General features: G+C 37.9%; 1 non-coding gene across 1 annotated transcript; it reads left to right on the forward strand.

Moving 5' to 3' along the window:
• The first annotated feature begins 654 nt into the window (after nt 1-654).
• Nucleotides 655-762, forward strand: LOC112767694 (small nucleolar RNA R71). Its single transcript, XR_003185136.1, has one exon. It is a non-coding gene; the product is annotated as a small nucleolar RNA R71 (small nucleolar RNA).
• The last annotated feature ends 15,592 nt before the right edge of the window (nt 763-16,354 follow it).

Consider the following 16,354-nt stretch of genomic DNA (forward strand, 5'->3'; position numbering starts at 1 on the left):
TTGAGATTGTCTTAAGTGAGGTGCTCTGTAAAGCTGGTTCTGATTCTGCTGTCTGTTGTTATTATTGTTATTCCACCTCTGGTTTCCATTGTTGTTTCTGCCTCCTCTGTTATAGTTGTCTCTCCAACCTTGGTTGGAGTTGTCTTGCCATCCTTGGTTATAGTTTTCACCTTGGTTGTAGTTGCCACCCTGTTGATTGTATCCTTGATTTGGATGGTCATAGAAGTTATGAGTGGCTGCCACAGTGTTGTCTTCCTGTTGGAGCTGCGGATATTCATCAATATAATGACTATAATCAGCACAGATCTTGTATACTCTTTAGGGAACTAACTGTTGGCTTTGCTGTGGTGGGGAAGGCTGAGCTTTATGTGTTTGTTGTTGGTTTAACTGCATCTGCTTCAGTAGGTTGGTCATTTCACATATGCTTTGGGTAAGAGCAGTAGTCCCAATGCCAGAGGAAATCTCTGCAACAGCTTTTGAGGGGCTACACCTCGGCCTGTGATTCCTAGTAGACTCAGCTAAGTCGCTGATCAGTTGCCATGCTTCATCTGCAATTCTGTACTTTTTCATAGAACCATTACTAGCACCATCTAGTGTGGTCTTATCCTGGGGATTCATGCCTTGAGTGAAGTAGCTGATCAATACTAGTCTATCAATCATGTGATGGGGGCATGCGTCTAGAAGGTTCTTAAAATGCTCCCAGTATTCATAGAGAGTCTCTGAGTCACCTTGAACAATGCAGGAGATCTCTTTTCTTAGTCTATCTGTGACTTCAGCTGGGAAGTATTTTTCCAAAAATTCTCTCCTGAGTGTATCCCAGTTGGTAACAGTTGCTTCAGGTTGGGAGTAGTACCACTCCCTTGCTTTTTCCTCAAGAGAAAACGGAAAAGCAGTTAGCAGAATAGAAGTTTTATCTGCACCATTACGCCTAACAGTAGAACAGGCTGTCTGGAAACCCCTAAGGTGCTTAATAGGCTCTTGAGCAGGTAAGCCATGAAACTTGGACATCAAGTTGATTAGTGCGGTCTTAATTCAAAATCTGTAGCCAGATTTGTATGATGCACTTGATACGGCTGCAGTGTAAAATCTGGGGCTCCAGCTTCCAGAGTAATCCTTCTAGGTGCTGCCGTGTTACCTGCACGTGAATCAACTGAATCAGTAGTAAATGAACTTGCCTCACTCTCAGACGGCAATTCAGATTCGCCCTCAGATGAGACTGGTGAATCGATAACAATCACTTCACCACCCTCAGAGGCTAACCGACGTCGAGCTCGCCTAATACATGAAAGAGTTCTTTCAATTTCAGGATCAAAAGCGGCTAAGCTCAGATCAGGTAACGAACGCGTCATTCAATGAGAAAGACATATAGCTCATGGTAACAAAATAAAAATAAAATATGCGAATAAAATATGTACACTAATTAATAATCTAGCACACTATTGCAACTCCCCGGCAACGGCGCCAAAAATTGATGCGTGGCAGAAGTGAACCAATTAAGAGAATCAAAATACGGAATGCGTTGTAAGTATAGCTCTCAACCAGCTAAAGTCTGCCTCACCAATTTAAAAAAGGTTGTCACAAAAAATTATAATTAAAATACTGGGAGTATGAGTCCCAGGTCGTCTCCCAACGAGTTGCAGGAAAGAGTGCTAATTTATTAATTAAAAATTTTCCAAAAGGTTTGAATTGGATAATGAGTAATTAAAATAATGGTAAATTAAATCAATAGAACTAAGAATTATTATTAATATAAAAAGCCTTGACTGGGGAGTTGAATAATCGGAAGTTCTATCCTTGTTGGAATCTTCTCAAGTGTAGTGTGAAGAGTTCATTGTTCTCACTTAGTTAACCTTTACTGAGTAAAGGAAAGTCAAGTGATGGACTGATTCTTATCCGCAGATCCTAGTCCTTTCCCTTGGGAAGGTCTAGCGTTAGTAGATATAGAATTAGACAACAATGTTCAATTTTAACTAAGCACTTTGAGCATTCCAACTCAAGTGTCTCCTCTTAATCAACCCCCATGTCAAGTAGAGAATTTACTCCATTGACATGGAATTGATATTCGTAAAAGTATAAGAAGACATAATAAAATAATATAAAATATAAAATTAAAATTAATTAAAATAAAAGTAACTCTATATATTAATAAATTCAAAATGCAACATACTTATTTAAATAGGGTCAATGAGCAATGAAAAAGTAAAGGAATAAGGAAACAAACTAAAGTGATGTCTTCGTGGAGGTAATAATTCTTCAGCATCCAAAAATCCAAAAGCAAAAGCACAAACTACTAATGTAAAGCTAATCTAGATTCAGATCTAAAACTAAGAGTAATCCTAATCTCAATCTATCCGAATTTGTGTGGATGCCTATGGGTGCGTGTGTCTTTAGTTTCTGTACATTCCCTAGCTTTAATCTGTGTTTCTGGGCCGAAAACTGGGTCAAAAGGCGGCCCAAAATCGCCCCCAGTGTATTCTGTTATTTTTGCAGATCGCGCAGGTCACGCGTACGTGTCATCCACGCGTTCGCGTCATTCGGCGATTTTCCTTGTCACGCGTTCGAGTCATCCACGCGGTCGCGTCATTCGTGCAAACTTCAATCTACGCGTTTGTGTTAGGCACGCGTTCACGTCGCTGCGATTTCTTCATTTCGCGCGTTCGCGTGGGCCTTGCGCTCACGTCACTGTTCGCTGGTCATCTCCTTGGTTTTTTGTGTTCCTTTCATTTTCGCAAACTTTCTCTTCATTCTCTAGGCCATTCTTGCCCTGTGAAGCCTGAAACACTTAACACACAGATCATGACATCGAATGGTATATAGGAGAGTTAAAATGTATTAATTAAAGGTTTCTAGGAAGCAAGTTTTCCACCATAAACAATACTAGGAAGGAATTATAAAATTCATGCAATCTATATGATTAAGTAGGTAAAGACATGATAAAACCACTCAATTAAACAAAATATAAATCACAAAATAATGGTTTATCACTCATTTTCTTAATAACTCTAAATCAAACCATATAACCTTTGAATATAAATCGTTTTAGATAATCATATAAACAAAATCTCTAATTTTTATAAAATTTCGGCAGTATCTCCTCTAAAACTCGGACTTTGCCACCCTTTTCGGGTCCAAACCTGCTTTCTTTTCAATTCAACATACCCTTCATCATCATCATAACAGTCACCACAATAAATCTACCTTAGACCAACAATTATACTCATACAATATTCAAATCCAACAACCAAAATTCAACTAAGGACCATAGTTCACTAATCCTAGGCTTCTAATACAAAATACCTCAAATGAATAATTCACTAAATCATTAGATAATCAACAAGTACCATACCAACCCTGTTCATCAACAATAACATTCAACCATAATTCTCTCCAAATTAACATAACAACATTCACCATCCAAAATTAATAACTAATTATCCAATAAACTTCAACCAAATATATTCATCGACAAATTACTAAACATTAAACATACACCTGCATTCCAACTTATTCTATGGTCATCTAGCCTAAGTTTTCACAGAACATTATATATTAAATGCAAGAAACCTAAACCATACCTTAGCCGATTCCCAAGAATTATTCCAAAACAATTTTCCTAAAAGAACACAGCCCTCAAAACCTCAACTAATCCGCTTCCTCCAAGTTCCAGTATTCACAATTTCAAGCTCTAATTATTTCTTCACAACCTAATACACATTCATAACACATATATATCCAATTTAATACTCAAAGCTCAAATTCAATGAAATTAAAATAAAATTATCGTATCCTCACCTTACCCAAGCTTCACATAAGCAAGAGTGAATGTTTTTCTCAAGCTAATTGGATCCTAAAATATCAGAAATCAAAGAAATTCAACCTTCCTATTAAAAATTTGAAAATTGGGGGAAAAGAGGGCTGAGAGTGATTAAATAAGTTACCAGTGAAATTGTTTCAGTAGAAATGTAGAGCTCGATGTGGTGAAAGCGTGGTCGCAAACGGTGCGGCGATTGGAGCTCAGACGGAGAAGTTACGGGATTTTGAAATTCACCGTAAAGGTTCGGGAAACTTTCGTCGCTCTTCTCCCCTCCCTAGAAGCGTTTTATGCTGTTGCAGCCAAATGAGGTAGAGAAAGGAGTTTGGCTTCATTTAATGAGTTGGTCCGGTTGAACTGACGGCCCGGTTCGAGTCTGGTTCAACCGGTTTGGTCTGTTCGGTCCAATCTTGGACCGTTTTTTTTGAAATTGGTGTCAAAATTCTCGTTTCGATGAGCTCTATCCTAATTTGATATAATTTTCACATTTCTAATCTTCCTTATTAAAACCTAATTTATTGACTAATTATCTACTAATTTAACCGGGGTTTACATCCTACCCACCAAATAAAGAATTTTGCCCTCAAAATTCAAATCTAGTTACCTGAAAAGAGATGTGGATAGTCTTTTCGCATATCTGATTCGAGTTCCCATGTATGTTCCTCAATACCAGCTTGACTCCAAGCTACTTTTAACAATGATACTTCCTTTCCGCGTAATCGTTTAATATTAGTATCATCAATTCTCACTAGAATTACTGGAAGTGTTAGATCTTCTCTTACTTGGATTGGTTCTGGTTCCAGAACATGACTTGCGTCAGAAGTATACTTCCGAAGCTTTGACATATGGAACACATCGTGAAAATTCGAAAGATATGGCGGTAAGGCAATTCTATAAGCCACTGGTCCAATTCTTTTCAGAATCTTAAATGGTCCAATATAACGGGGATTCAGTTTCTTAGTCTTAATAGCTCTTCCCACTCCAGTGGTTGGTGTAACTTTCAGAAAGACATGTTCTCCTTCTTCAAACTCCAAAGGCTTTCGCCTCTGATCAGCATAGCTCTTCTGGCGGCTTTGGGCTATAAGCATTCGACTACGAATCTTCTTTATCTGCTCAGTCATTTCAGCTATCACCTCATGCCCTAATAAACTCCTTTCTCCAGTTTCATACCAACACAACAGAGATTGACATTTCCTGCCATACAGAGCCTCATACGGAGCCATTCCGATGCTCGCATGATAGCTATTATTATAAGCAAATTCTATTAATGGCATATACCGATCCCAGCTCGCCGGCTGGTCCAATACACAAGCCCTTAGCATATCTTCCAAGGTTTGAATAGTTCTCTCTGACTGACCATCTGTCTGAGGGTGATACGCAGTACTCAAGCTTAACTGAGTTCCAAATGCACATTGAAAAGCTCTCCAAAATCTTGATATAAAATGGGGATCTCTATCAGATATAATAGTAGAAGGCACACCATGTAACCTGACAATCTCTTTGATATACTGACGTTAGGGATTTTTGCCAGTAAAGAAGTTCATAAAAACAGTCGCGTTGTAGATATAGTCTCTAAACCGACAGAAATCCCTTCGTACAAATGTTTTGGTTGTCACAAGTAACAAACCCCTTTGAAATTGATAACCGAGTATTCAAACCTCGGGTCGTCTTCTCAAGGAATTGCAGGGAAGTATGTTCTTATTATTGGTTATGAGTTTTGTAAATTGGGGGTTTTGGAAGTAAGGTGGGAATATGTTATATGACAAGTAAAATAAAACGATAATAATAAAATCTCTTGGCAAGGTATTAGAAATTGGAAGTCCAGACCAAGTTATCCTTATCAATGATAATGAAAATTGAATTTTAATTCCACTTAGCCAACCTTTACTAAAGTAAAGGAAAGTCAAAGGATTAATTAGTTTGATCTTCGAATCCTATTTATTTCCTAAGAAAAGATTGGGATAATTGAAGTTCAACTCAATTGGCAAGATAACAATTAACAATTATGCTATTGAGTTGGATAATTTCCGAGTTACTGATTTCTTAACCAAGACCAAAAGGGAAAATATCTAATTTAAATCAAAAGCATTCATATAAATAAAGCAAAACAAAATTAAGTCTGAAAATACCTCGAATTGCATTCACAAAAGAACTTAAATCTGACATACAAATTAAATTGGAGAAATAAATAAAAATAAAGAACCTAGATTGAGAGTCACTCCTAAAACTAAGAGAAGTCCTAAATCCTAAGAGAGAGAGAGGAGAGAACCTCTCTCAAAACTAATCTAAATAATGAGAAGTGAATTATTAGAGCCCCCTATGAATGGATGTATTCCCTCACTTTATAGCCTCCAATCTGTGCTTTCTGAGACGAAAACTGGGTCAAAAACAGCCCAGAAATCGCCCCCTGCGTATTCTGGTACGTTCAGGTTGCGGACAAGTGACGCGGAGGCGTTGTCCACGCGGCCGCGCGGATTGAAGTTCGCAGATGCGACGTGTTCGTGTCACCTAGCGTCAGGGAAACTATGGTATACTATATATCAAATCGAAGCCCCGGACGTTACCTTTCCAACACAACTGGAACCGCGGCGTTTGGACCTCTGTAGCTAAAGTTATAGCTGTTTGAGTGCGAAGAGGTCAGGCTGGACAGCTTAGCAGTTTCTCCAACTTCTTGTATTCCTTCCACTTTTGCATGCTTCCTTTCCATCCTCTGAGCCATTCCTGCCCTGTAATCTCTGAAAACACTTAAAACACATATCAAGGCATCTAATGGTAATAAGAGAGGATTAATAATAAGCAAATATAAGATCAAAGAAGCATGTTTTCAATCATAGCACAAAACCAGGAAGGAAAATGTAGAACATCAAATAGTATGAATAAGTGGGTAAAGAGTTGATAAAAACCACTCAAATGAACACAAGATAAACCATAAAATAGTGGTTTATCAACCTCTCCACACTTAAACATTAGCATGTCCTCATGCTAAGCTCAAGAGAAGCTATAAAGGAATGAAGAGGAAAGTAAGAATGTATGAAATGCAACCTATCTATATGAATGCAACTACATGCAAAAATGTTTCTACCTACTTGGTTAGAAGTAAATAAGCTTTTCAAGACAAACATAAACCAGATTTCACTAATTCAAATTATACAATAAAAAGCAAGTAAACTTGTAAGAAGACAGCTCATGAAAGCAGGGAACATAGAATTAAGCACTGAACCCTTACTGGTAGTGTATATCACTCTAGTCTCTCAAGTGTATAGGGTTAATCACTCTATTCTTCTCTTAATCATGCTTTCTAAACCTTGTTCTTCATCTAACCAATCAACAAATATTTAATGTACCGATGCAAACATCATGAGGTCTTTTCAGGGTTGTAATGGGGTTGAGGTAAAGGTAAGGGTATATATAAGGCTAAGTGAGCTAGTAAAGTGAATCTTTGATTAGTCTAAGATCTCACCTAACATATACATACTTTATACAATTTTAAAATACTTTACCTAACTACCCAAAATTTTCCCACTTTTGCATTACATACTCATGTATCAATTTTTCTTTAATTTTATCACATATGCATTGATCTTTTATTAACTTAACATTGGGGTAATTTTGTTCCCTTATTTATTTATTTATATTATATATTTTTTTCTTTTTTTTTTCTTTTTCTCTCTCTCTTTTTTTTTATTATTTTTTTTAATTTTTTTTAGAGAGACATAAAAACTAGAATAACATATCAATGCATATGGAATTTTTAATTTTCTGTTTTACATGAGTAGGTACCCAAATTTTTCAATATTCAAAATTAGAAACATGATACATTAACACACTATCTTAAAAATTACCCAAGTTCCCACAGTTTCTCCACACTTAATTAACACACTATCTTAAGCTAACCAAAGATTCAATTAGGATAATTAATTTGTTTTCCGCTTAAGGCTAGTGATGTGGTAAAATATAGAATAAATGGGATTAAAAGGCTCAAAGTGGCTGACAAGGGTGATTTAAAGGGTAGGCTTATTTGGGATAAGTGAGCTAAAATCAAACAATGGCCTCAATCATATGCAAGCATGTAAATACACTAAATAATGGACATATAGATTGGAACAAAATATAGATTACAATCATAGAGAAGGGAACACACAGGAATAAAATATTTATGGTTAAATAATGTAACCATGTAAATAAGCTCAAAATCTCACAAGTTGTGTGTTCTTTAGCTCAAAAACCATGTTCCAAATACAACTTCTAACAAATTTTAACATAAAATTTTCAAATTAAATTAGTGAAATTTCTTTCTAAAAAATAGGGTCTCAAAAGAAATTTATTACTTTAACCAAGTAGTAACTAAATGCATAAAATAAAATAAACATGCAATCAAATATGCAGATGCAACAATGAACAAATTAACATTGGTGTTGAAATAGGAAATAACTAACCCATGGAGATCGGTATCGACCTCCCCACACTTAAAGATTGCACCGTCCTCGGTGCATGCTGAGATTTGCAGGTGGACGGGTTATTTCAACTGTTGCTTTTCTCTAAGGATTGTGCAGATGGACTTGTTTGTCTCCCCATGTACGTCTTCCGCTTCCCTTCCGGGTGGCCATCCTGAAAGAAAAAGGGAAGAAGAGTAACCCAGAAATAAAGATAGGAAAATAAATAAAACATGGGTTGGTTGATGCCAAATAATGAGGGTCTCAATTACATGGTAGCTACAACACGCAAGTGAGAAAACAATAGAAGCACATGGCATACAAGTGGTGTGAAAATTTGCAACAATGGAGAAGAGAATGGGGAAGGAGAGATAATATAAATTCATATCAATGCAAGAGTAATATAGATATAAAAGATTGGCATTGATTTAAATAATATTACTCAATAAGAATGAAACAAGTCACTAAGCACCAAGAAAATACCAGAAAAGATGTAACAGTTGAATAAGAATATTTGAACACCAATAATACTTTTTAGAAAAATAAAAATATGCAATGAATGAAAGTATGCAAATAAATAAAATAAAATGAGAGGGAAAAAGGATGAGAAGAAGAAAAAGAAAGTGAGAAAGGAGAGAGAAGGAAGAAATTAGGATAAAAAAAGAAAAGATAAGAAAATTGGCACTAATCTGGATAGGTTGTGCGACGCTGGCGACGCGGTCGCGTGGGTGTCACGGTCGCGTGGTGCGCGATAAGGTTGGGTGACACGGACGCGTGGGGAACGCGATTGCGTGACTCGATTTGTGCTAGTGGCGCGAGTGCAGCCTCGCGGTCGCACAACTCTCTGTTCAAAACTCAGTATTGCCAAAATCCAAGGTGACGCGGTCGCGCGGGTGGCCTGTTTTCCAATATGACGCAGACGCGTGGGTGACGCGTTCGCGTGGCAGGGCTTGTGCTACTAGCATGGGTCCAGCCCAACTCCAGCTCAACTTTCGGCCATGCACCCTTTTGACGTCGAAATCTTGGTCACGCGGCCGCGTGGGTGACGCGGTCGCGTGGGAGGCCATTATTCCCATATGACGCGGTCGCGTGGGGTGATTTGTGCCATTGACACGCCTCCAGTACTGCTCCTACAAAACTCTCTGTTCATATTAATATTGTCTCCCATCTCCTTGCGACGCGGACGCGTCGCTGATGCGGTCGCGTCGCGTGCTCGCTTTCTTTTTTTTTGTTGATAATCTGAAAAAAAAATGCAGAATGCAGTGTTAATATGAATGTGATGCAAAACTCCAGGTTCAATATAATAAAATAAAATGAAACTCAAAAACAAATAAAACTAAATAAAAATGAAAAAGAAACGATTATACCATGGTGGGTTGTCTCCCACCTAGCACTTTTAGTTAGAGTCCTTAAGTTGGACATTTTGTGAGCTCTCTGTTATGGTGGCTTGTGCTTGAACTCATCCAGGAATCTCCACCAATGTTTTTATCTCCAGTAACCTCCGGGGTCCCAAACTAAGCATGTAAAGCCTTTAAGAAGCTTCAAACAGATTCTTAGGCTCCCGGAGTAACAAGTGTCAGAGCAGATTCCAGGATCCCAAATCTTGCTTTTACACCCGTCTTTGTGTTGATCATTATGATTTCATCCGGGTAGCAAACAATCTGAATTCTCACTAAAGTGGCCAAACAACTTCCTAGACCCATTCAGTTGAGCTTTACACCAACCTTTGCGTTTAAATTTAAAGCTTCCAACCATGATGAACCTTGCAGGACAATTCTTACCACTGGCCATCTTCCTCTTACTCTTAATGCCACAAAGAGCTCTAAGTTGACCATCCGTCTCTAGTAGCCCATATTCAAGTGGGATTAGAAAGCTAAGGGATATGAATTTTACCCACTTGAATGTTGTGAAGGATGATGGCAACTTAGGGGGAGGGGTTTCCAAAAACTTTGGCAAGGTAATTTCAAGCTCCACTCCCTTGTGCTCTTCTTTGACATCTTCTACCTCTTGATCAACCTCTACAAAATCTTCAACCATGATCTGCCTTGGAGGTTGTACGCTCTTCTCAACATCAACATCAAACACCGTGGAAGGAGGCTCTGTGACTGGACTTTCCAATGGAGGTACAACATCTCTTAAGTCTGCAACCACTTCTTCCTTTTTAATAATTGCTGCTTTGTCCAGTTGTTTAAGTATAAAATCGTACTCATCCTCGATGTTTTTTTTTCCATGACAACTCCTTTCAACTATTCTTTCATCTTCAAGGGTCTCTCCTACCCTTACTCGTAGGGCCTCCTCTAGCTCTTTATGAAGTATGGATTCGCGAAGATGATTCCTTCTTTCTTGTTCCATATCAATAGCATAATTGGGATCATCTTGCTTTTGGATTGATGGATGTGGGTGTTCTTCCATGGAGGGTGGTGATGGGATGAAAAGATCATTATGTGGTTGAAAAGAAAGTGCACTAGAGCTTGAGGGTTGATTGTTGAAGGTATTTGGTGGTCTGATTTGGGCGACGAGAGCTTGTATAGTAGAGTTTAGATTGGAAAGTGCTTTCTCCATGGAGGTTTGGGGTGGATCTATGTATGGTTCATTTGGTTCATAAGGTGGTTGGTATGGTGGATGTGGGTTAGGGTCATATGGAGGTGAATGGTGGAAAGGGGCTTGTGAGTATGGTGGTCCAAAGTCATGTTGAGGAAAGGGTTCATAGGCATATGGAGGTGGTTGTTGCCATGAGGGTTGATCAAATCCTTGTGGCTCCTCCCATCTTTGATTGTTCCAACCTTGATACCTGTTCTCATTGTAATTTCTTCTTCCTGCAACATAATTGTAACCAGACTCATAGCCAAAGGGGTGAGAGTTCATAGTAGTAAATAAAAATTAAAAATGAAAATAAAAATAAATTTAAATTAAAAGGTTATTTAAATTTTGAATTTGAAAATTAAATTTTAAAATTTGAAATTTGAAATTTGAAAATTGAAAATTTTTAAATTTAAATTTTGAAAATTTTTAAATTTGAATTTTGAAATTTGATTTTTGAAATAAGATAAGATAAGATAAAAATTTTAAAAATAAAAATCTAAAAATTTTTTTTTTCGAAAAAATTAATTAAAAATATTTCTGAATTTAATGAGGAAAGAGAAAAACAATAAAATGACACCAAATTTCAAATTTTTAGATCAAAACGAAGAAAACAACTAAGAACAGCTTGAAGGTCAAGATGAACGTGAAGAACAAATTTTTTGAAAATTTTTTTTAATAACTAAATAAAAATAAATAACCTCTTAATTTATGGAAAAGAAAAAATAAAAACAAAAATAAAAACAAATAAACAAGCAAAAATAAAAAAATATTTACAATAACCAATAATAAGGCACACGTTTGCAATTCCCCGGCAATGGAACCATTTTGACGTTAGGGATTTTTGCCAGTAAAGAAGTTCATAAAAACAGTCGCGTTGTAGATATAGTCTCTAAACCGACAGAAATCCCTTCGTACAAACGTTTTGGTTGTCACAAGTAACAAACCCCTTTGAAATTGATAACCGAGTATTCAAACCTTGGGTCGTCTTCTCAAGGAATTGCAGGGAAGTATGTTCTTATTATTGGTTATGAGTTTTGTAAATTGGGGGGTTTTGGAAGTAAGGTGGGAATATGTTATATGACAAGTAAAATAAAACAATAATAATAAAATCTCTTGGCAAAGTATTAGAAATTGGAAGTCCAGACCAAGTTATCCTTATCAATGATAATGAAAATTGAATTTTAATTCCACTTAGTCAACTTTTACTAAAGTAAAAGAAAGTCAAGGGATTAATTAGTTTGATCTTCGAATCCTATTTATTTCTTAAGAAAAGATTGGGATTATTGAAGTTCAACTCAATTGGCAAGATAACAATTAACAATTATGCTATTGAGTTGGATAATTTCTGAGTTACTGATTTCTTAACCAAGACCAAAAGGAAAAATATCTAATTTAAATTAAAAGCATTCATATAAATAAAGCAAAACAAAATTAAGTCTGAAAATACCTCGAATTGCATTCACAAAAGAACTTAAATCTGACATACAAATTAAATTGGAAAAATAAATAAAAATAAAGAACCTGGATTGAGAGTCACTCCTAAAACTAAGAGAAGTCCTAAATCCTAAGAGAGAGAGAGAGGAGAAAACCTCTCTCAAAACTAATCTAAATCATGAGAAGTGAATTATTAGAGCCCCCCTATGAATGGATGTATTCCCCCACTTTATAGCCTCCAATCTGTGCTTTCTGGGCCGAAAACTGGGTCAGAAACAGCCCAGAAATCGCCCCCTGCGTATTCTAGTATGTTCAGGTCGCGGACAAGTGACGCGGAGGCGTCGTCCACGCGGCCGCGCGGATTGAAGTTCGCAGATGCGACGCGTCCGCGTGGATCACGCGTTCGCGTCGCCTAGCGTTAGGGCAACTATGGCATATTATATATCAAATCGAAGCCCCGGACGTTAGCTTTCCAACGCAACTGGAACCACGGCGTTTGGACCGCTGTAGCTAAAGTTATAGCTGTTTTAGTGTGAAGAGGTCAGGTTGGACAGCTTAGCAGTTTCTCCAACTTCTTGTATTCCTTCCATTTTTGCATGCTTCCTTTCCATTCTCTGAGCCATTCCTGCCCTGTAATCTCTGAAAACACTTAACACACATATCAAGGCATCTAATGGTAATAAGAGAGGATTAATAATAAACAAATATAAGATCAAAGAAGCATGTTTTCAATCATAGCACAAAACCAGGAAGGAAAATGTAGAACATGCAAATAGTATGAATAAGTGGGTAAACAGTTGATAAAAACCACTCAAATGAACACAAGATAAACCATAAAATAGTTTTTTATCATATACATTCGAGCCAATTCCTCTATTGTGCAACTTATTCGGATAGGAAGAAAATGAGCTGATTTCGTCCATCGATCCACAACCACCCAAATAGCGTCATAACCAGATCGGGTTCTAGGCAAACCTATCACAAAATCCATTGCGATACTCTTCCACTTCTATTGTGGAATTTTCAAAAGTTGAAGGATCCCTGATGGTCTTTGATGCTCAATCTTAACCTTCTGACACGTTAAATATTTAGATACATGCAATGCCACATCATTCTTCATACCTGGCCATTAGAACATCACTTTCAGATCCTGATACATTTTAGTACTCCCCTGGTGAATTGAGAATCCACTCTTATGAGCTTCCTTCAAAATACTCTGTCGCAAGTCTCCGATATCTGGCACAATAATTCGATTCTTGAACCTCCACAAACCATCCTGTCCTTCTGACACTCTCCACTGTTTCCCCTGTTCGACTGCTGGTAATACCTTACGTAATGCTTCACTGTCTCGATGAGCCTTCAGAAGTTCTGATTTAAAATCACTTGAAATCTGCAACTGACTCAAACACAAAATTCTAGATTCTTTTCTAATTGCCAAATTTAAACCTTGAAATGCCTTCAGTAATTCTTCTTCCCGTAGCATCCTCCAAGCTGCATATAAAGATTTCTGACTCAAAGCGTCCGCCACAACGTTCACTTTTCCTGGATGATAATTCAATTCAAAATCATAATCTTTCAGAATCTCCATCCACCTCCTCTAACGCATATTCAACTCTTTCTGCTCAAAAAGATACTTCAAACTCTTATGGTCTGAGAAAACAAGGAACTTAACGCCATAGAGGTAGTGCCTCCAAATCTTTAATGCAAACACAACAGCAGCAAGTTCCAAATCATGTGTCGGGTAGTTCATCTCATGCGGCCTTAACTGATGTGAGGCATATGCTACAACATTCTGGTGCTGCATCAAAACGCACCCTAAACCTTTCAGCGATGCATCACAGTACACTTCAAACGGTTCACTTGGTTCAGGTAATACCAACATGGGTGCAGTAGTCAACCTGTGCTTCAGTGCTTGAAAACTCTCCTCAGACTCTGGAGTCCAGATAAAAGGTGTATCCTTCCTAGTCAACTTAGTTAAAGGTAAAGCGAGCTGTGAAAATCCTTTAATGAATCTGCGATAATACCCCGCCAAACCTAAGAAACTCATGATCTCTGTTACGGAAGTTGGTCGCTCCCAATTCATCACTCTTCCACCTTAGCAGGATCCACAGCTATCCCCTGCTTACTCACCACGTGGCCGAGAAACTTCACTTCACTCTTCCAGAACTCACATTTAGATAACTTAGCATATAACTTCCTATCTCTCATAATTTGCAGCACAGTTCGCAAATGATCAGCATGTTCCTCTTCAGTGCTAGAGTAAACAAGAATGTCATCAATGAAGACAATAACAAATTTGTCCAGATACGGTCGAAAAATCCTGTTCATATAATCCATAAATACTACCGGGGAATTAGTTAACCCGAAAGACATCACTGTATACTCATAATGACCATAACACATCCTGAAAGCAGTTTTCGGAATATCATCGTCTCTAACCCTTATCTGATGATACCCGGATCGCAAATCAATCTTAGAAAACACACCGGCACCCTGTAACTGATTTATTAGATCGTCGATTCTAGGCAACGGATATTTGTTGTTCACAGTGATCTTGTTCAACTGCCGATAGTCGACACACAACTGCATACTCCCATCCTTCTTCTTTACCAGTAACACTGGCACTCCCCACAGAGAAACACTTGGTCGGATAAAATGCTTACCCAACAGATCTTCCAACTGAGCTTTCAGTTCAGCCATTTCTAAAGGTGACATCCTATAAGGAGTAATTGAAATTGGACCAGCTCCAGGCACTAACTCAATTGCGAATTCAACTTCCCGGTTAGGTGGAAATTCATTAATATCATCCAGAAACACATCTGGAAATTCGCATACAACGAGAATCTGCTCTAAACTCTGATCATCACCTGATACTCCCGCGGTTAATAACATAATACCTTGACATTCAGTTCCAGAATAGTTTACTATCATAGAATTCAAATAGTAACTATTCACCACAACCGGTGCTTCCGACCCTTCCGGCATAAACTGTACTGACTTCTCAGAACAATCAAGCAAAATATGATTCTTGGATAACCAATCCAATCCCAAGATGAGATCAAGACCAGTCATAGGCAAACAAATTAAATCTTGCACAAATTCACGCTGTTGCACTCGAAAGGGAACTTGCGGACATCCTATCCTAGTCACTATAGCTTCATTAGTAGCATTATATACTTTCAAATCATAACCTAAGACCACCATTCTCAATCCTAACTCATTGGCCTTTTCAAATGCAATAAATAAATGACTTTCTCCTGAATCAAATAAAGCATTTAAGATTTTACCAGCCATTTCACAATTACCTCTAATCAGTGTCTCAAATCCCTCAGTACCGATGGTAGAAGTGGTGTATACTCTCCCCAACTGCTGCACTCTACCAGTCAAATACTTCTTCTTCTCTAGGCAATTACTAGCTATATGCCCGGGCTATCCACAGGAATAGCACACTCCAAGTCCTAATCTGCACGGAACTCCAAGATGATACTTTCTGCACTTCTGATAATTCAGATCCTATTGTGGCTGCTTCCTAAACCCTTTTCCTTGATTAGCAGTAATATTCGGCCTTCTGTAATTACCTTGACCCTGAGTCTGCTGTGGAACAAAGCCTCCACGCTTAAAATTCCTACCTCTCGGAGCAAAATTCCTCCCTGAAAGCCTTTGAAAAGGCACCCTCAAACTCCCTTTCTCTGCTGCCGCCTTCCTCACACAATCCTCAGCCACCCTACTCTTATTCACCAATTCAGAAAACACCCTGATCTCCATTGGGGCAACGAAACTCAGAATATCACTCCGTACACCTCCCTCATATTTAATACATTTCCATTCAGCAAAATCTTCAGGCGCACCTTGACAGATACGAGAAAAGCGACATAACTCCTCAAATTTACTAGTATACTCAGCAACAGTCATCTGTCCCTGTTTTAACTATATTAATTCAAGTTCCTTGGCATTTTTGGCTGAATAAGGAAAGTATTTCTTATAGAACTCTGTTCGGAAAACCTCCCAAGGAATCGCAGCACCATCAGGCTGCAGGATACATCGTGTTCCCTGCCACCAATACTGAGCTTCACCTTGCAACTGATAAGTTCCA

Source organism: Arachis hypogaea, chromosome 17, assembly GCF_003086295.3.
Source record: "Arachis hypogaea cultivar Tifrunner chromosome 17, arahy.Tifrunner.gnm2.J5K5, whole genome shotgun sequence".
NCBI lineage: Eukaryota > Viridiplantae > Streptophyta > Magnoliopsida > Fabales > Fabaceae > Arachis > Arachis hypogaea.